The sequence below is a fragment of the Ovis aries genome, chromosome 19 (genome assembly GCF_016772045.2).
Source record: "Ovis aries strain OAR_USU_Benz2616 breed Rambouillet chromosome 19, ARS-UI_Ramb_v3.0, whole genome shotgun sequence".
Taxonomy (NCBI): domain Eukaryota; kingdom Metazoa; phylum Chordata; class Mammalia; order Artiodactyla; family Bovidae; genus Ovis; species Ovis aries.
Window position 1 is genome coordinate 18,601,375 of NC_056072.1, and position 22,453 is coordinate 18,623,827.

At 41.5% G+C, this 22,453-nt stretch overlaps 1 protein-coding gene across 2 annotated transcripts in view; it reads right to left on the minus strand.

Annotated features, from left to right (window-relative positions):
* The window catches only part of GRM7 (glutamate metabotropic receptor 7), a 942,724-nt gene that overhangs the window by 28,780 nt on the left and 891,491 nt on the right, over positions 1-22,453 (minus strand). Inside the window, exons 10-13 of one of the 2 annotated variants that reach the window (XR_006057020.2) lie at positions 13,719-18,951; positions 13,488-13,608; positions 11,423-11,482; positions 10,518-10,617 (exon numbers count right to left, since the gene is read on the minus strand). The exons of the other annotated variant lie outside the window; for it this stretch is intronic. The gene's annotated coding sequence lies outside the window, so the exon portion shown is untranslated. Of the gene's footprint in view, positions 1-10,517; positions 10,618-11,422; positions 11,483-13,487; positions 13,609-13,718; positions 18,952-22,453 lie in introns of those variants that run through there. 2 annotated transcript variants of the gene reach the window in all.

Consider the following 22,453-nt stretch of genomic DNA (forward strand, 5'->3'; position numbering starts at 1 on the left):
TTAAATTAAGAAGTGATTGTATTCTTTAAATACAGATTTGGCTATTACACAATTCTGAATTATTGTAAAAAAATGCTTTCAAACTTTTGAACATCTCCTCATACAAAGTTTTTCATTTATATTCTCTATTAAGAATTTGAAGAGATCATCATCAAAGTCTTAACAGGGAATTGTTCATAGCCATTTTGTATATTTAAGTTGCTAGGAACTATCTCTTCATGAAGGGAAGCCCAAATTTTCATTTAAAAAATGGAAAATGTTAGGTTTTCAAATTTGATGCAAATTCAGTATTTAACCTCTTCTTTGAAGCTTTTGATTATTGAGTAATATACTTATAAATAATATGGATTTTTAAATAAGTTTTATATAGATTCCCCAAAATCTTCTTCAGTTTACCAAATATGCCTTATGAATATTATCTTTTTTTACATGTGCCAACAAGACATGGAAAAGTATCGTTCTAATGTGTACATGGAATGTGTGAATGGTCTACTAGCAGTCTTGCTGTTTTGTGTGCTGATCGATTGAACCCAGCAGGGGTGAGAGTCCTAGATACTGGGCATGAGGAGCAAAGGACCTGCCTGACATGCAGGAGACCTGGGTTCGATTCCTGGGTCGGGAAGATCCTCTGGAGAAGGAAATGGCAGTCCACTCCAATTTTCTCGCCTAGAGAATCTCATGGACAGAGGAGCCTGGCAGGCTACGTATAGTCCACGGGGTCACAAGAGTCAGACGTGACTTAGCGACTAAATCACCACCAGCAAAGGATATTTATTTTGGAGGCAAGAGAATGTAAACCATCGGTTTGGCTTTCTAACAACAGCTTTTAAGTTATTGGGGCTGAAAAAATGAACTTTCTATGTGTTCTCAAGGCAAAGAATTTGGTGTACATTTTGTAAGAAACCACACGACTGTCACATATCTCAAAACCTCCCTGACATGCATTTTGGGCAGGGGTCAAATTCAGATTACAGCATTCATCGTGGGAGACCATGGCCAAGCGTAAACGAGTCATCTTTGTAAATACTTTGAGTGGAGAGTCTGTACCTAGTGAGCATCTGAAGATGAATAGGAGTAGACCAGATACTGGCAAGTTTCTTATCATAAAAATATTCAAGCCTGTTATACAAGATCATATTTGGGGGGTAACATAGTAGCCATTAAATCTTTAATTAAGTGACCTTAGGTTTCCTTCCTTTACTGAGACTCCCAGACTGGAGGTGGTGGTATCCTCTCTGGAATTAACACCAGAGCCCAGGCTGTAAGCTATCCAGCAGGGAGGTCTCTATGTGAGATACTTCAGCAGCCCCACATAAGAATATCTGGGTGCGAAGCACAGGGCCCTCAGAATTCTCAGGGAAAAACTTCCAGGAGCACACACCAGGCTCACCCTGAGAACGGGTTGAAATACCGGTGAATGGGCCCCAAGCCTAGGACCTCTGCTTTAGCAGGTCCAGGGAGAGGCCAAGAATGTGCGCTTGGCCTGCGTCCCCAGGTGATGCGGATCTTGCTGGTTGGGGACCACGATAGAGATATTCTACATGAGAGCAAAGGTCTCTGTCCCGGCTGCCAGTAGACTCACTGGGGGAGATGTTTACCTCTAGCTGCCCGCACCCCATCCTAATGCAACAACCTAGAACCCAGGGTGGTGGCGTCCAGGCATGGGTGTAGGTTAAAAGGTCTCCAGGTGCTTCCAGGGGACAGCCAGTGCTGCGAACCAAAGCGTCAGAACATCTGTATTTCAGCCAGGGATCATCTGAGCCCCCTTTCCTAGACTTCGATCTTGGACTAATATTTGCATTCACTTTGTTGTTACTGTCTTTCTCTTCTGAATTTCTTTTAATGTCATAGTGACATTTGAAAAAAACAAAAGGGTTTGCATACTCTGTTCCAACGATGATAAGTCTTCCTCCTCCTAATTATTCCAGAGCTGACTTACTATTAGCAATTAGATGAAAATGTACAGTCTGTAATTAAGATCGGTATATAAGACAGTGCAGATGGGTCTTGAATATGTTATTATTTATCTTTTTATTACTTTAGGTGCAAGTGCCATTATCCTTGCGAGAATAACCTCAAACATCTTGTAAGTGAAGTTACAACTTGCCATATTTTTACGTTTTTTGCTGAGACAGAAACACTTTGACATAACAATAGCCAGTTGAATGACACCAAGTTTTCACATTCACTATTTAATTATAAGGTGACTCCATGAGGCTAGATTAAATGCTGGTGTCTAGTGGACTCACATCTTTCATAAGAGTTAGGCTTTAAAGTCAGCATGTTTGGGGAAATTTGGGCATAATCGGCATTTTCCTTCAGCATCCCTTCAGCCCATGCAATCCCAAATGCAATCCAAAGACCTTCACTGAGGGCATTGCCCAGGAACTTGTTAGACACATACTGAACTGATGCATCTCTGTAGCTGCAACTTAACAGTATCCTTGGGTGATCACATGGACATTAGAGTTTGAGAAGCTCTTCAATTATTCCTTAACTGCTAGGACCTGGGACTGCACAAGCAGAAGTGTCCAGAATGAGTTACTTGGATTCTCTCTGCATTTTTGCTGAGGCTTCACTTTCCCCTCAGAGCAGAATCTTGGCTCTCAGTTAAATAGGAAAAGCAAGAAGAGAAACTTTTCTTTCTCTTCCTCCTCTGCTCTTACCCTCTGCTTCTACAGAATCCACAGGGCCATGTTAATGTTAGTTGAAAGTACTAGCTTCACCACTCCTGGTGTATTTTATGTATTAGTTCTAAAGGTGGACTGTCCAGCTACCACCTGCCAGAGACAGTGCTCAGCGGTGAACATGCAGCAACAAGAAGGAAGAGAACAGCTCCTATCACCATAAAGCTAAGCATCTGGAACTCTCTAACCGGAGATGGTAATTAGCAGACTGGGTTTTCATGAACTGTTCTGTGCTCTCTTCAACCTAGAGTTTGATATCTGATGGACAGGGAGGCCTGGCGTGCTGCGGTTCATGGGGTCACAAAGAGTTGGACATGGCTGAGCGACTGAACTGAACTGAACTGTGCTCTGTTCAACCTAGGGTTTGATTTCTGAATAATTCTGGTGAAAAGCATCTTCCTTTAGGGACCCCTGTTCACTGACCATTCGCTCTTTAGGCTAAGCAGGAGTTTGATGAATGAAGCTCATACTATTGGTTGGATTACCCTCCTCCTCCAACTGTTACTGAGGCCGGAAGGGATGATGTGAAATAGAGACAACCACACATCATTGTATCTTCTGTGTGAGCTCCTAGGCCCAGGCCTCCGATGGCCAAGGAGGAGCCTTGGTGTTGAGAAGGAAAAGCATCTTCAGGGCAAGGCTGGGCAGCATGCCAACAAATGTCCCAACTGTTGTTCTGTCTAAGCCCCTCACTACTGCACAGCCCTAAGCACACAAGCCCCACCCCACACCCAGGGACCGAGTCCCCAGATGGTCTGAACAATTTCACGCTCCTGTTTCTCTGGAGGAGACGAGGTGGGGGAGCCTCATTTTCACTGCCCTCTCGGGAGTTTATCCATTCCTCTTTCTGGCTGCTTGCCTTCTGTTCTGTTAACATCTGTCTTAGAGAAGAAGAAAGTGTTTTCACTTTTGAAGCAAAGGAAGAAGTCACCTATGAAATGAGGGCTGATCCCCTATCCTGTGATCTGAATTTCTTCCTGACATCTTAAAACTGCTTACACTCACACCAGCTGTCTGCTGCCCTTAAAATGTCACAAGGCATCATGCAGTGTCACCTTTTCCCAACAGTGCCTTGCAGATGTTTGAGTTTTGATGTCTTTACATGCCTTTCATCAGTACAGAAACTAAACTCCTTGGTAGCTGTTTTTCCATTACAATGGCTGCTGTGTATAATTTATCTTGTTTAATTGGAAATTTCAATTTGACTCCAAATAAAAGGAACAAAGCACATATTGCAGGGTATTTATGATTAAACTTATTTAATACTTATGAAGAATCTAAAAGCTTAGCATTTTCTTCAAAGACAAACTGTAAAGCTTGAAATTTAAAATTTCAAAGTATTAGTCTAATGCCTGAACTTGACTTCACCATTCTACTTGAGAATCTTTTTTTTTTTTTTTAAACAAAGCTGTTGAAGAGACAGCTTTTCCACTACTACGTCTTTTTCCAGTATAGTGCAAGCCAGGAGTCTGAGATTATTCCTGGGAGCACTGCTATTGAGACAGAGGCTTGGATCTCACAATTCCAGCATCTCATTGGGACCAAGGTGAGATGGGTTGTGGGGGCAGTTTTATCCTTAACTTGTGAGAGGTTCACAAAGAAACTGGGATGTGCTGTTATAGAAGGTAGGTTGTTTCCTTATCTCCAAGAAACACAAGAAACATCTCCAAGAGATTGCAAGGTTGGTGTGATCTCCCAAAGTCCTGAATGATTCTCTTATCTTATAAGTTCTGGATCAGAAGGGATACCTAGGACTGAATGTGAGCTGTACTCCTGATCATATAGTTCAGACCAGCCACCTCATGCAGCCTTGAAAGAACCTGATTAATGAAGTTATTCACATCCCCACATTGCCAGATAAGACAGCTGAGATGGGAAGATGTTGGCCTCAAAGTTATGCCATGTCTGATTCCAAAGCCCTGGGCCCTGACCCTTGGATGGCTTTCTGTCAGAGATGTGTTATTGGCTTTCTCAGAGATTGGGTTACTTTTCTTTAGGCAATCAAGTTATTTTTTCCCCAAGAGAATTCCATCTTAAAAACTATGAAGTAAGCCAGAAGCTTGCAACTGCACCAGGTTCAAAATGGTCATGGCAGCTTTGTAAAGAGGGCGAAGAAAATACTTGTCTAATCCTTCCCAGTGACATGAAAAAGAACTCACTAGAAATCAAAACAGGTAATAGCAAAGAAGGATGCTTGAGGAATGGATGTAATTGTTTAATTAGGTGGGTGTTTATCATGAGGTACAATTCTGAGTTAGATCATTTTAAAACCATCTTTGGCTTTACAAAAGTAGTATGTTTATTGTAGAATATTTAGAAGGTTCATACACCTTTTATTCCTGTTTATAAAATTGCTGTTCTGATCATAAACCTCCTTGGCTTGCAATTGTGTGGCGCTAGTGATAAAGAAACCTGCCTATCAGTGCAGGAGACATAAGAGACATGTGTTCAATCCCTAGGTCTGGAAGAGCCCCTGGAAAAGGAAATGGTAACTCACTCCAGTATTCTTGCCTGGAGAATCCCATGGACAGAGGAACCTGGTGGGCTACAGTCCATGGGGTCGCAAAGAGTCGGACAGGACTGAAGCGGCTTAGCACACACAGAAACTTGGGGAGAAAATGTTTCCATTGTTTTTTCTTTCCATGGTGGCCAAGTGTCCAGTATATTTATGCAGAAGTGTACTCTCTGAATCTGACAGAACCACAACTGTGTTCACACTTATACAGTGCCATGCGATCTGACATTGCAGCCTCTTAGGAAAACGGAATGGTTAGTTTTTCTTATCCCCCCAGATCCAGGAGCTTTCTTACCTAAAATGAAACTTGGAGTTCTGAGGTTTTGGGTCAGAGATTGGCTGCATTCCAAGGACCAGTGGCTGAAATGACTGCCTGGACTTGTTCTCTGTTCTTGTATGTTATCCTTTGCTATCCTTAGCTTTAGGATTTTTGAACATATAATTTATAAAGCCTGAGAACACATCCTGCTCCTAACCTGAGGACTCAGAAGTCTGTGTTGACTCCCACAGGACCTCCTGCCCTGATGCTTTTGCAAGCTATATCTTTTCTGTAGCTCCTCACTTACTAAACCCCAGGTGGCACCTTTCCTTCTGTAGTCTGCTTTCTCACAGCCTTCAGCATAGACCTGGAGGATATTCACAGTGGGGCTCTGGTAACGTTTTCCTGCCTCTCTCGGATCTCACACATCAGACGTTTGTCCAGTGATTCTTAACTGGGGCAGTTGTGCCCCTGAGAGTACTGGGCAGTGTCTGGAGGTATCGCTGATGTGCACAACTGCAGGATGGAGATGCCACAGGCATCTTTTTCTAGTGGACAAAGGCCAGGGATCCTGCTAAACCTTCTACGAACATCGCCCCTGACAGACAGCCCCCAGCCGCAAAGAGCTATCCAGTCCCAAATGTCACTGGTGCCGGGGTTGAGAAGCTCTGCAGTCTAGCTCAACTGGAAAATGGATCTTCCTCAAACCCACCACATACCTATCCCTGGAAGGCACTGCATTGGTCAGAATCCTTGGGGCCCAGACGGCTGAGCTTGTAACTGAATTCTCTACTTCCTGGTGGCTTTGGGGAAGTTACTTAACATCTCTGTGCCTACCTTCCCTGATCTGTAAAATGGGCCTAATGATGCCTATCTGAGGAGGTTCTTATGATTAAATGAGCTAATAGATGTTAAGTATTTGAACACTGGTGTGTCCATGGAAAACACTCAAGGCCTGTTAACACAGCACTGCTGATGATACTGCTACCATTCCATCACTTGTGTGTCATTTTCACTTCCCCTCCCTCTGTCTGGGACACCCTCTCCCATACTGCCCCATTCTTTAAGCCACAGTGAAAATGTCCCCCTGTCCCCCTCATGAGAGCCAAGGACCACTTTGAGCCCTCTGTTAATGTTTATTTATTTGGCTGCACCAGGTCTTGGTTGCAGCACACAGGATCTTGACTTGGGGCATGTGGGATCTAGTTCACAGCCTTCAGTTCACTGACCAGGGACTGAACCCAGGTCCTGCCTTGGGAGCCTGAACTCTTAGCCCCTGGACCACTGGAGAAGTCCCCAGCCCTTTTCACACACTTCTATCATGCATCCGTGTATCATGTCTAATAAGGCTAGCTGTTCTCCCTTCTCCTGTGGATGATATAAATTACTGGAGGAGTGGCAGCTTGCTGCGTCTCCACTCTACGCACCCAGACCCTGACAGCAGTAAGCATTCCATAAATCATGTGGGGTGGATGCAGTCAGGCTCCATTAGAAACAAGACTAGTCGATGAGAAAATGTGGAAATGTCTCCCTTTCTTTTCAGACTTAATTTAATCTCTTTAATCAGCCTCACAAAGCTATGTGATTAAATATAAGACACTTGGATTTAAATTGGACTTCCGTGGTGTCTTTATCACCCGTGTGGTAACCGCATTGAAAGGTACCAGCTAAACTAGTGCCAGCAGAGCCCTGTTTCCTCCCATCACACACAGCACACACATCTCCAGCCGCACCACCCTCCTGGCCTTGGAGAGATAAACGGCCTGCATTTTTATCTGGTGTTAATAATTCTCCCCTCCTCCTATAGCCATCCATCTTTATTCTCCATCCTGGCTGAGCTGTATACCTTTTCGTAGATAAGGTGACCCAATGGCTACTCAGAGCTGGTGATTATCTACAGGAAAAACAATTTTTTTTCCAGATTGCGCTATAATCTGAATCTTCTATAATGAGGGATTTTTTTTTTCCTCTCTCTGTCTCCGTTGCTTAAAGATGAACTTGTCAGTCCTAAGATATTGCACTTCTTTAATGAAAGGATGCAAAGGTGTAATGGGGTCAGAATGGCTTCTAACGCCTCTTCCATCACTAACACCTTGCCCAATGTTTGCAACCCCCGGAGCTGTTGTTTATGCACCTGTATGTGAGGGTGAGGCCACCTGCCGCATTGTGACGCCCTGATAATGAAATAAGATGCTGTCTGTGTAACTGCATGTTAAAACCCAACCTTGAAATGCTGAAATGTCATATAAAGGTGAGCAGACTGTAAGCATTAGTTGTTGATGTGATTTCAATTGTGTGGATTTTAAAAAATCTTTTTCTGAAACATAGACTCATTGATACTTTTCTGTTGAGAGTATTTAGTTACCCATAGTATCAATTTTATTTTGTTTTGTTTTATTGGATTGGCTAAAAAGCTCATTTCAGTTTTTGTATGATGTTACAGGAAATCTGAATGAACTTTATGGCCAACCCAATTTAGAAAATTCAAAAATAGGAAGGGAAAGATTTTGCTCTCCCTCTTCCTATGCTGCCCTTTTATATCTTGAGGTCTGGAAGAGCACTGGAAATACTGGGAGAGGTTTCTCTGCAGCAGAGCTGTAGTGCATTCAACCAGTTTGATAGAACTGGCCTGAGATTAAGGACATTTCACAGGCTATTGTTCCCAACTTCCCAAGCTAGTTTTATAGTAGAAGTTCTCCCAAAATATAAATCGGCAGCAAAGACTCCTCTGGGTCATGCAGAACATCACTAACTGTCCATGATGCACATAAAACTTTTACTTGTTAGAAATGTTAGACATCTTTTGCTTTGCCTTTGTTTTTCTCTCACTCTCAAACATTCACAAAGCACCTGCCAGGCAATGATATCAGGAACTAACCAGACATAGGACAAACAAGACATGGCAATTTGATTCTAAGGAAAAGGACCAAGCATTTTCCAGCCAACATTAGAATTCACAATTGACCATTCACCAATGAAACTTGCTTCCTGAGATGGAGCGAAGGCCTGTGTCTCTATCTCTAAATATGTAACTTCACTTCTCTTTCCAAGCAGCACTGACCTGACAGGGAAACATTCCCATCAGTCCCCTCTAAGTGGCGGTTAAGAAAATCATCCTCTCCAGTAGCCACGGGGTTCTACTGCAAGACATGTGATGGGTGTGAAGCTGCCACCTGGCCTGCTTTTCGAGGAGTATGTGCAACGGTAGAATGAACAGATTCAGCAATTAAACGAGTGTGTGAAAGGAATGGGGAACTGTGCCAGCTGAGAGAGAGCCGTTTTCAGAAAACTTTTGTTTTTTTAACTGGCAATGATGATTGCATATTTCACACTGGAAACCACTCTTGACACGATGCTGCAAAAGAAATCGGCCCCACTGCTCCCAGAGAAAGTCCAAAGACTGTTTTCACAGTCAACAGAGACTGCTGAGAACAACATGTCTCTCTCCTGTAAAGGAAGTGCTTATCCTCTCTTTTTCCTAAGCTATGGCTCAGCTGTCCAGTAGACTTCTGTGATGATTTCCCTGTACCGCATCTTTGCTCTCCAGTAGAGTAGACACTAGGTCACAGGCACTCACTGACCACTTAGAATGTGCCATTGCAACTAAAGAACACGTTGTTCAACTTATTTACTTCAAGTTAATTCATTAGCCACAGGGAGCTAATGGCTACTGTATGAACTGAGCCGTTATTGTTTCAGTGGTGATGCTCATAATATCAACTAATTAGTTGGCCATTATATACCAAACGTTGTGTTAAACATAGGAACTAATTTAATCCTAATAACAACCCTACATGTATGAGGTGGTTAGTAATATTATACCCATTTTGAAGATGAGAAAACCGACGCACAGAGAGTAAGCAATCTGGAACAGGGCAAAGTAGGGTTTAGCATCTAGGCTGCCACTTCATAAAATCACAGTGCATTTTTAACAGCAATGGCCATTGTAACGGTGGTTATTCTGACAGATTTCACTTCCTGATCGGGTAAGAAGGCATGAAAAACATCAAGAAAAGTTTGAAACTAGTTTATCTCTTTGAGGACCTCCCAGCTAAACAAAATCAGAGTTGTCCTGCTTAGCAGTTTGAAATGATTGCATAAGGATGTATCAATTCCTTTTGCCCAGGAAGGGCATAACCTGTGGCTCAGTAAGTGCAGGAAAGATGACTATTCACCCAGCTTCTTATCTGGTGTTGTCATGGAGACTCAGCCTTAAACAAAGATGGTGCTATGTTTTCTGCTCCAATAATAGAGCTCAGCAGTTAGCTTCATCTTTATTTAGTCTATGGTACCAGTCTGGAAGAGTCTCTTGAGAGAAGACCTTGAAATAGCTTCTCACTGTGCTAGCAGACAGCTAGAGATGACTCCTGGGAACAGGCGTGGTGGATGCTGCTGGTGTGATTAACCTGAATGTGTGTGTGTATGTGTGTGTATGTGTGTGTGTGTGTATGTTTTTAATTAGTCTTTTTAATATTCTGGAAAACACTCTGCTCTGTTAAGTATCACCATCGCACCAATGCCACATTGCACATGTTGATTATAAGAAGGGATTAAAACAGAGTTCCCAAACCTGAATGTGTATCAGAGTCCCCGGGGAGGACTTTTAAATACAGGTGACATTTGATGAGCACCAGGTTAGGGAAGAAAAGATTTAAATTAGAAGCATAAACTAAAATGCATTTCAGATCTCTTAATGGCAGATTTTCTATTATACATTGGATATTTAAATTGGTCCCTGGTATTTCCTTAAATATCTGAGTAGTAACAGGTGGTAATATCAATGTAAACATTGCCACAGTGGTGACCGTGTTGAATGCATTGATGCCAAAAGTTGGGCCAGAAGTTTCTCTGTTATGAAATGAAATGAAACTAAGTGTGTTTGAATGTCCATTCCCAGGTAGCTCCTCTGGTCTCTGATAGTGCAGTGAAATTTTGGCTTTAAGGCACAGTTGCTCCTTAAACAATCAATACTAAATATGACAAGAGAAGATGTGGATTGATATCGCAGTCAAAAAATCTGGCAGGTTTTTCCAAATAAACATCAGACACACGTGGATCATTTGACAGCCTTGAATTTTATTGTGTTGGTGTACAGAGGAGAAGGGGTACAAGAGATCACAGGGGAGAGGATCAGATTGAAATCTCCAAGTTCTTTCCTAGAGGGAAGACAAAGAGAAAAGTTCAGTTAATTTTAGGTAATGTGATAATGCTGATGGCTAACGCAGAGCTTTACTGTCATCTGAGGGCTTCCCTGCTGGTTCAGTGGTAAAGAATGCGTCTGCCAGTGCTGGAGATGGCGGGTTTGATCCCCGGGTTGAGAAGAGCCCCTGGAGAAGGAGATGGCAACCCACTCCAGTATTCTTGCCCGGTTAATCCCCTGGATACAGGAGTCTGGTGGGCTACAGGCCATGGGGCCGAAAAGAGTTGGACATGACTGAGCGACTAAATAAGAATGGCTGTCGTATGAAGGTGTATGTTACCAGTGACAAAATGGAGGCAGAGATCATCTTTTCTGAAGGTCATCTTTGCCTGCTTGGCATAAATGCCTCCCTTTTGTCATTTATCTTGCCTCCTCCGGGAGTCGGGATGATGCCCCACTGATACTACCATCCCTGCTTCTAGAACACAGAAGGCAGAGCATCCAGCCCCCAGGAGGAGACTGGCTTTCTCGGTAACTGATAACAGTGACTCAGGTAGGGATCTCTCACGCTTGATGGCACAATGTCTCCCCTAAGTAAAGCCCCATGATGTGATCCTAGTAGGCCAAGATCCCAGCTCCCGTTTACAATAATTTCCCCTTGTTTGGGAATATCGAGAGGACTGGTTACTATGTAGTGAGGACCACCCAGGACCAAGATGGTTCTGAAAACTGGACAGAGTCTCCTTCACTCATTAAATGCATTGGCGGGCTGGGTGGCGAAGCTCCCTGGGGACCCTCAGAAGTAGGCAGCAAATACTTGCCTCGGCCAGTTGCCTGACTCAATGCCACTGCAGATGCTCCACTGTGGTCGGACTTTTCACCTGAACAGAAACAACAGCTCAAGTCTCAGTCTGCACTTTGGCAAACCACAGGAAATTAAAATGCAAATGAAGTTTGCAAACATGACGGAATCAAGGGAAAGAAGAATTAAGCTCCAAGCATGAAAATCTAACATTTCTCATGCTAACCCTAGGAAGCCAGCTTAATCAGATTTTCAGCTAACACAGACGGTAATGGGACCTTGGTGGCCCACTTCTTTGTAGAGCTTTGCGGTGGCAGAAGCAGAAGAGAGAAGGAGCAGGTGATGAAGCTGGGGAAGGAATTAGCTCTACACCTTTGTGAGCCAAGAAAGTGCCATTTTTTAATGCTAGCAAATCCTTTTTCGAGTTTAATTTCCTTCACTTAGGTTCCCATGCCAAACTCGATCACCTGATACAGAGGTATAGTCTGCTTATAGTCATCAAAATACAATGACCTGTGATTTTTACTCTGAACAGGCTGCACCCTGCCCAAGTCTGTTATTCTGTGGAGTTTGATGCATTCTTAAGAGTTAAACATTTCTGACTCCAGAAGGCCATGTTCTTTGAGGCAGAAACAATAGTCTTTAACTTTTTTCAGACCACCAGAAGAATTTAGTGATAGGAGACATGACATCAAGAAGCCTTATCATTCAAAATACCATTAACAAAAAAAAAAAAAAAAAAAAACCAAACCAAAACACATCTTATTCTAAAATGGCCCTGGAAACAGGTTATGGTTTCTGCCCTGAAGGACCTCTCTCATCTTCAGGACGTTGAAGACTTCTAGAATCAACTAATGAGAACAATAAATGCTCATTTGATAGATTATGGAAGAGTGAAACATTCTGTCCTACTCCACTCAATTTTAGAAAACTTTATGAGAAAGAATTCTGGCCAGGAAAGCCAAGTTCAGGCACATAATCGTGGTGTGTGAGTCACTTGAAATTGCTTTATGGTTCTGAGCCTCAGTTTCCTCATTTGAGGCTCCCCATGTTAAGCGGGGATAGTAAGACCTGTCTCACTGGATGGCCGAGCACTTTGTAAGTCTATAGGCATAATATGGTGCAGTTATAACAACCATCAGAATGGATAGTATTGTTATTGCTTTGAAGCACATTCAAGGCCCCTTGATAATGAGATGAATGAGCCTGGCCCTTTGGGTCAGTTTTGTATTTGATGTAAGCTTGATAAATACCAAAGTATCAATGGAGATCCTAGAGATCTTATTAATTGATGTTGTTGTAATATCTTGGCCTAGAAAGGAAACCAGATGTGTTTCACAAGTGAAGACTGACTGATTTGGTTCCACTCAGCCATTATTCTATCACTCAAGGCATACCCAGAAGTATTATTTGTACTTAAGATGCACTTCAGCTTGCCAGTCAGCCTGCAGTGACCTGTCAGAGTTAATCACATGGAGTGGTTCTTGTATCAGGTGGCATGAGACTAGCTGTCCCACAGCAGTCTTGCTGAGTGACTGATTGCCTTCTCTGTCAATTTCTCCTAGCCCAAAGACTATTAATAACCCATCAGAGACCACCGTGACCCATCTCAAAAACAGAGCTTATGGTCCTTAGAGAAAAGGTTCCTGACTTCATAGCAATCTAGATGTCATCCCTTCAAACTCCAATGGCTCACAGTAGACCAAAAAAAAAAAAAAAAAAAGTAACCATGAAAGAAGAGGGGAAAGAAAAGCCAATTACGGTGACACAGAGAGATGATCACAGACCAACAGTGCTGCCTTATACATGCACAGCCCTTCCTAAAGGAAGGTTTCATGTATATGGTTCCATGCCATCTCCATAGTGTCTCAGCAAGGAAAGCTTCCTCCTGTTTCACAGAAGAGGAGATGGAAGGTGATACAGGACATGATATTCAAGGTCACAGAGGTCCATGAGGTGATGAAGCTTATGCCACTCAGAGTATCAGGGCCATGGTTAGGACCCTGGTGCAGTTTTCCTTATTATGGCCAGAGAAAAGAAACAGCACGCACAAGGTCATAAGTGATATTAGGACCACAACTTACAGAGAATGGGATGGCCGACTTCTGTTATGTCCTCTAAATGCTTGGATCAGCTCAACAAGAAGAGGCTTTGGAGTGATCTTCTCAATACTTTTTGAGCAAGCTGGGGTCTCCAGAGGTTACTCTGAAAGAGGACAGAGATATAAAAGGAATTGAAAAATAATCTTATATTTGAAAAGAAAAAAAAAGACAATGATAATATTCATGCGGATCATAAAGAGAAATAATGATTACCTTTGATTCCTAGAGAAAGTTAATTTAAAATGCATCCGAATTCCATTGTACAGCCAAAAAAAAAAAAAAAAAAATCTGCAGAGCTGAGACATGTCTTTAGTAGCAGAAACCAGAGTCATCATCGCTTGTGTCCTGAGAAGATGCTCATTCACAGTAATTGGAAGGAAGAAAGATTGCAGAGATTAACTGACCTTGGTTTAGGACATGCTGTTTTCTTTTCAAATGCAAATTAAACTGGGGGTCTAAAACACAAACTCTGTCCTGAATGCCAGTCTCTGAGAAAATGCACTGAATATTTAGAAAAAAAATTACATTGATCATGTTTCTGTTTTTTACCAAATTAGAAGCTATAACCATTTAACTCAAGCACTTAGGATTCATTTCCAAAGATAACTTTGTTTTCTGTTTTTTTTTTTAAGTTTTATTTTTATTATTATTTTTTAAAATATAGATTTATTTATTTTGAACTTGATGTTCCCTTCAAATGAAAACTGGTCTCCACAGTCCATACAAGGAAACAAATGGGCATAAAACTTGGCTGGTTTCATCCACAGGGTAGCTCATCAGTAGGAACGGTATTTAGGCAAGTGCGGCTATAGCGCTGACCATCAGTTTTAAGCGCTGTCAATAAAAACTGTTTTGAGACCTGTGACAACAGGGTCAAATACTGCCTTTTGTGACTTTAGAAATTTTATCTGGAAGACTACACCTCTGCTTGCTGAAGCTGTAGACTTGGTGCTTTCTTACTGTTAATAACTCCTCTATGCTGTTCTCAGTCGAGTCTGACTCTTTGAGACTCTATGGACTGTAGCCTCCCAGGCTCCTCTGTTCATGGGGATTCTCTAGGCAAGAATAAGGGTTGCCATGCCCTCCTCCAGGGGATCTTCCCAGCCCAGAGATTGAACCCAGGTCTCCCGCATGCAGGCATCTGAGCCACAAGGGAAGTCCAAGAATACTGGAGTGGGTAGCCTACCCCTTCTCCAGGGGATCTTCCTGACCCAGGAATTGAACTGGGGTCTCCTGCTTTGCAGGTAGATTCTTTATCAGCTGAGCTACAAGGGAAGCCCCACTTGGTAGGTATTTACTGTTGCCTATACCATCCTGGGTGAGGCTGGGAGCCTTGGGTATGTGATATATTACACTCCATTCATGCCACAGACATGTTCTGAGGCCTCCGTGTTTGCAGGCACTGTATTCACAGCACAGAGATAAACAAGTTTCAGTCCCTCTCTACACAGCTTCTGTCATCCTCAAAACCCTCTGCCTCAGTACACAGTAATAGTGCAGTCTCACTGAACCGTGATCCCATCCCATGACCCAGCACGTTCTTTGTATCTCAGCTTGTTTGTGCTTCTTTGTTTCCTGCCTCCAGCCTTTTCTTTATGGCTGCCTAGAGGCCTTCATCTTTTAAGAGCAGCTCAAACAAACCCCCCTGGGTGATGCTCTCCACACTCCCTCCTGCTACTTCTCCTAAGAGCCCCTGTCACCATGAATTGAAATTGCTTACCTGCAAGTCCTCTGTTAGATCTGAGGTCCCTGAGGGTACTGCCTGCTTCTCTCCCCCATTCCTAGTCAGTTTAGGGCAGACTCAGGGGAGCAGTGCTCGACAAACACTTTTCTGATTGACCCGACTTAGAAACACTCTTCTGTTGCACAGACCTGGCCAGACGGTGTGGTGCCAGATTTCATTGTAAAAGTTGACATAGTTTTCAGGACTCGGGGGAATGAAGTATATGTTCCTTTGATGCCATGAACTAGTAGACATCCTAGCCATGTGGATTTTCATTCCACTCTTTAAGTCCAACCAAAGTTACAGAATGGGAAGGGCAGATATTAGTTGGTTTTTGAGGATGCAGAGATCAAACCCTGATGAGAGAAATGGGGGTTCTTCACAGAGCACTTAGGCAGAAAGAAATACGCTGGCAAGATTTATAGCTGCATTTATTTCTAAGGTGGTTCTATGTCAAAGGCCAGGGAACATATATTCCTTGCTAAGCTGTACTTATAGAGTGTTCTTAAATGGAATTTCAGTTGAAGGAGTCTTCAGTTAACTCAGGGTTACTGCCTTGAATGTCAAAGAGGAAGGGGGAGTCTGAACACATTACAAAAACTGAGATTGCACACCTCTGAAAAGCTAAAAAATGTGAAACAACCCCATTGCAGAAATGATAAACAAGAAATTATAAAAACATAAATAATGTACCACACCATATAATGCATTAGTGAACTGTCCATAATATTATAACCAATGTACTTGCTCAGAACAATATACCTGGACAAAACAGGATTCAGTACTGTTAAGCAGACTGTAAAATCAGACTTGGGACTGTCCATATTTGCAAGGCTGAATTCAACTCAAAGTTTTCCAATCAGAAAAACCATCCTGTGGTGTGAAAATATACCTCCTAACACAGCAACGTGTTTCTTGATCTGGTGATGATGCCAGATTAATGGGGGATTTTTATTTATATGTGATCAGTTTTTGTTTGTTTTTTGCTTCATTGAAATTTAAAATAAATATCACTGGATTGATAACACTGCAGAATTTCACATTTAACCCCATTCAGACAAGAGATGCAGGCAGTGCTGAGTCAGGTGACAGCTGATCTACTGTATCTGTCAAAGGAGAGTGGGTTACAGGGAAAGTGTTTTCAAATCAGGTTATTCTATTCTGTCTGAATTTGAACCTGCTTCCTCTGAATCCCCCCAAAGCAGATGTTTGATTTGCTCAATATCATCTGCTTTTGCTGGGACATGGCGGCCTAAATTGAAGTTTTATAGAATTTCACTCTAGAATTGATCGGTTCTTCTTTACTGTCTTGGGGCCCTGAAAATAGGCACACAGAGATGGATGAAGGACAACACGACAGGCCTTCTTTCACTGTTTGCTCAAGCTGTCCAGTCTCACTGGGACTTGAACGTGGTCATATACTCCCCTCTTTGAATACCTGCAAGTTAGACAAACTTCCGTTCTCAATTATTTTTAGGTAACTGCGTAAGATGTTTATCATTAATTTATGAAGCCACTTCTATAATCTTTGAATATTCTTTCTTTTTTATTTTTTAAATTATGAAACTATGATAACACATTTACAGAAGATTTGGAAAATGCAGAACAAAGTTACATAGAGTTCTATGTATTACAGTTATTTTTAAGTAGATGAATATTTTAGTTGGAGTTTTAGTATCAAGCTCTCAAAAATTAATAGAATGCATAGATAGAAAAGCAGAAGGGTATAGTAGACCTGAAAAGCACTGTTAACCAATTCAACCTAATTAAGGTTTATACATTTTTAAATTGGCAGAAAAGGTGAGCACCTAATCAAACTCTTTGAAACAAGAAAATCCTAGAAAAAAGTTTATTTCTAAGCAGCAGATCCTAAAAGTACTTTTTAACCGAAAGGTTGACTTAAAACATTTTCATCTTGCACCCTTTAAACCAAAAGGCATCAACTGAGAATGGAGCTAGGGAGAATTTTTAATGGATTTGGATTAGATCTATCATTTTTACCCAGGGAAACTTCCTTCTCATTTATGCTCAGGCAGTTTCATGTAAAAGCACTATTAAAGTGATGAGCTGCAGTGTTTTGACAAGCACTTGTACTGCAAAACTTGAAATCTCACTGGAATAGTTATAAATTCACTGGGACAAAAGAATGCCCTATTTAAAAACTAGGACAGACCATGTTGATATGGAAAAAGGGAATAGCTATGTGAACAATACATCTGAAATTAAAGACTGAGTTACTGGCATCCATCTAAATCAACAGTAAATGTAATTACACTTTGAAAGTACTCTTGTCCTTCCTTACAGTTCTAAATGGATTAAAAGGAAAAAACATTATTTGTACTCAGAATACCATTATAAAAACAAAGATGGAAAGAAGCATAGCAATGATCTGACAAAATGGTCCTTGTTAGGAAAGAGCAAGACTAGCCCACATTATGACTCAATATTTCCCCCTCCTGTGTCTGCTCTCTTACTTGAAATCTCTAGAGAGAAGTGCTTCTGTTGATTTTATAAGTATAGTAGGAGGTTTAGAGGAAAACAAAAGGGGCCTTTTATTCAAAGCCACCCCATGAATTTAATGACACTATTCCATCTTTTCTATTGTTTGTTTTCCTTCAGTATGAATTGCCCTGACCAGTTGGACAAGGATGCTTGCCAAAGCAAGTGTTACTTTTCACTATTCTATCATATTGCTTAGGCTGAAACAGGGAGGTACTACTATTTCATAGCATATATCCTTTAGTAAGGGCTCAAAGTGATATACTGGTTTGGGCAAAAAGTTTGTTCAAGTTTTTTCCATAAGATGTTACAGAAAAGCCAGAATGAACTTTTTGGCCAACCCAACATAATCATCAATGGTGAGTCAGTGACAATCCTCAGAGCAGACCATTCCCATGCCTGTTCACACATCACACAATTGACCATTTGTCCTAAGGTATAAGTTTGAACACCCGAGGTATTTATTGGTATTTCTTCGGTTTGACTATTGTTGAAATTTATCTTTAGACTCTTAGGTCTTTACTGAACCTCTCCGTGCCTTCTCAGATAAGTGAAGGTGGCTCCTTGTTTTAGGCAGAATTATGAGTCCCATATCCTCTTTAATACATCATCAAGCCCAGCCAGCAAATCTTTTCTATTTCTTTGCTGCAAAAAAGGAACCATGACCATTTTGGGTTTCAGATGGTAGAGTCATTCACTGATATTTCTCGCTATATATTTAATAAAAAAGTAAACCAGGACAAATATTTTTACTAAGCTTGTAAAAACACCCTCCTTCTCATCCAAGTTTTCCATATTGCCTTCTCAAACCAGAGTATGAACAAATACACATAAACATAAGCTCTCACCACTGAGACATGTAAAGTAGAATGACCAGCACCAATTCTGCCATTACTGAATCTGGTCCAGGAAAGACACATATGCACACACCCAATCACCTGTTCGCCAGAAAATAAACCAGGCACATGACCCACAGCAGCCATCTACACTGAACTTAGCAAACATCGTCTTTGAAAATGTATTTCTTCTTATACATAGATTTTGATGTAATCATGCAGTTTTCTTGGAAACATTTCTAATTCTCAGTGGAGACAAGAACACACAGATAAACAAAAAGTAGATTGTTTCTTACCTTTTGGAAGGCAGGCAAAAGCTATACTGTTGGTGGTATAGTGTACCAAGTAACAGACTTTTGTACACTCTTTCTTACTGGTGGTATACAGTCTACAGGAAAAGTAAATATATAGGTATGTATAAAATAAATGTGCACAGAATATTCATTTTTATTCTTTTTTTCTTTCCTTTTGGAGAAGAGGCTGCGATAGAGACCACAGACATTATGCCCATTCTCTCAGTGGGTTCAGTAGCTTTTGGTAGACCAGTTGACCTCAATTCAGGTACCTCTGAACATGGGAGCATGGGTGCCTCATGGTTTAAAGCATTTGGGCGTTACTTGAACTGAAGCAGGTAAGGGAACCAGCTCCAAAATAATGTGTCTACCTGCTCAGAATGTTTTTTTTCTTCCTGTTGATATCCTATTTTTAACTCAGCCTAGACCTTTCATGCTGGCCTGCATGATTAGTCCAGAAGAATGAGACAAGTAACATAATGTAGAGAATGTCGGGGATCCAAACAAATGAACAAGCAAAACAAAACAAAAGCCATCACTAATTGACACAGCGCAGGAGCATGTTCCAGAATTTTCTTGGCATTGTTACTTGGGAAGATTGTGGTGCCCTCATCCATTTTCTAGCAGTTGAGGGATTTATTGAGCAGCGCAAGTTTTTATTTACATATTTCCCTTAAGTATATGCAAAATGGTAATTTTCAACAAAGGACCAGAATACAAACATATTTAAAATCTTATTATTGATTTTCTGTTTTGGTGGTAAATGGCCATTCTTCTAAATTGTGCTTCATCACAATATGCTCATTGTCTTAAACTAGTCTTTTGCACAGTGTGTGTCCAGCTTCTCTCACCAAGTCAGTTTATCAGTCATATTGCCCCATATCCAAAAAGGCGGTGTGCCCCAGCTGTCCACATTCCGGCCATCTCTAATCGCTAGGAAGTTACAAAGTAAACTATTTGTAACCAGTCTGGGTACTTGGGCAGCTAGTTTCTCTGCACTGGCTGGGGCACTGGCTTAGAAAATGGATGGTTGTTTAGAACCAGATAGTTTAGGGCTGCTCATTCTGTGCACTGCAATCCTTTACAAGGAAAGCATCTGATCAGAGGTTAATTCACAGAGCATCTTTTGGTTCTGACCACTCCAGGAGAAGAAGGTAGCAGTTCCTACCCACCATCTCAATAAAGCCATGCTGCCTCAGTTAATATTCATCCAACTGGAAAAAGGTCTTGGTGGCCATAGATAAGCCAAGAACCAAGTCTTCCAGTTGATCTGGCATCTTCAAGTTTGCCATGAACATACATCTATCTGCCAAGTGAACAAGAGAAAGTTGGGAGAAATGGGCCTAATTCAGGATGCAGGTGTGAGAACCAGAGAGGTTGAGGTACCCTTCTTTTTAGAGAAGGAGTGTGGAGAAGTCTTCAAGGTGGCCAGATCTAAAGCTCTCCACATTAGGTCAGGCACTTGTGGCCCTCTGGCAGCAGAAATATGGCTTGTATAAATAAAAATACAGTAAGTGGAGGAGCTACACCCTTAGACCCCCTGCTGTTTTTCATCTGAGCTCAGAAACCAACCAGCATCAACCCAATTCTGGATATTCAATATGCAGCAGTACAGAGATGCATGACAGTTTTTGAGAAGATTTACTTTTTGTTGACTCCATGCAGAAATAACTTTTTCTTTCAAGCAATGAAATTTGAACTGAAGAGGCAACCTAAGAGGAAACCAAACTTCTTCGGGAAAAAAATCAAGCAGTGCAGGGGCAGCTTTAATTTCTGCCCGTATTACGCCAACAAATCCATTTTTATGTGGATGTATACTTGCTGTATGGAGTTGGATGAATAGAAGTGAGCATGCGCCAGATGACACACTTAAATGATTAAAAATGAAAACACTGAAGACTGGAATACACTGAGACTAAGTGTTTAGGGAAACAAGAAGGTAGCTCATCCTATAAATTCAACATCCTCCCAGACACACTCCCTCTGAGAACAGGAGGCAGATCTCTCCCTTGGGAGAGACAGTCCTTCTTCAGGCCCATGGTCTGTGCTTTTACTTGCTTCTTTTTAACCAGAAAGTTTCCTTTCAGCGAATAATTTATTTGTCTCTGTTACCAAAGTTCAGAAGTTTGACATGACTTGGAGCTCATTTTGTATTAAGTAGAATACGATAATAATATTCTCTCTCATCAAAACAGCTTGTCTATTTTCATTGATTGAATTTTCACTGCTGTTCTTTCTCTATATATACTCATTTTTCTATTACTAGGGACTGGTTTTCCAGATATAATGGCTATCTATGATGTCACCATTTCCATCTTAGTGGCTCCTTAGGGGTCATTTAAAATAACTATAGGTTTGCATTTTTGTCTTACCTTATATATTTCAGTCATTCTGTTAAGTTGACTTTGTCCCAGTTCAGCATCATTGCTAAAACCTTGGGAGGTGTTTCCAGAATGGGCTCAAACTGAATGTCCCAGAGTGAAATCCTTGATTTTATGATCTCTGGCTCTGCTCTCCAATGGAGTCCTTGGAGTCATGGATAGCTATTTAAATTTATTTAAAGTGAAGTAAAAATTTCAAGTGTATTTCATCAGTTAAGTAGCCATATTTCAAGTTTGAATCACCACATGTGACCAGTGGTTTCTACAGTGGACAGCACAGACAGAGAATATTTCCGTCATTGCAAAAAACTCTACTGGACAGATTTTGTGCAGAAAACGCCTTCTGACTTTTCTTAGGGACCTTTGAGAGCTAGGTCATCAGAAACCCCAATGTTTGGAGGTACATGAATCTCCTCCTATAAATCAGCAAATATCTGGGCACATTATTGATGGTTACTTTCAGGGAGTGTCTACACAAAACCAAAATAATTAAAATAATTTTAAGAACATCTTTTGGATTTATTGTGAGACAAAGGCTCTTTTGGATTTCATCTCTTTTTTTTCCCCCATCCTTGAACTATTTATCTTTGTTCTGTGTAGACACCAAAATATCAACAATGACAAAACCCAACAAAACTTTTTCAAGGGAAAGGCATCAGATGAACCCCAAATAGAATGATTGTCATGATTGACACAGGTAATTAAGATACTTGGATTTTTGAGTTGTCAGATGAGGCCTCTACCCAGGCAGCCTTCTTTGAGCTCCTGTCTTTGCAGCCAACACAGCAAACAGCGACGCGTTCCACAGCACATTTCACCAAAGAGTCGGCCACCAGACATCCTTATATTCTGTATGTGCAAGCTGGATTACCAAACAGAGAAGCCCGACGAGTAATTTCTGCATTAGGATTATGGCATATCACTCATGTTGTGGGAAACAGAGCGGCAGAGAGCAGCAAGCATGGGTTTGGGGATCAGACCTGGGTTTCAGACCAAGCTGCCCTGTGGTGTAGTGGAGGACCTTGGTGATAGTCCCTGATCTTCCTGAGCCTAGGATTCTTCAGTAAAAGGTCACTGGCCTACAGAGCTATCAGGAAGAGTAAGAGAGATCTCCCACCCAGAGCATTCTATTTAATGCCTATCTCAAAAGACAGCAGATGTGTTTTCGTTATTATCAGGGTCATGTCAATATGAACATTTAAACAGCCAGTATCAT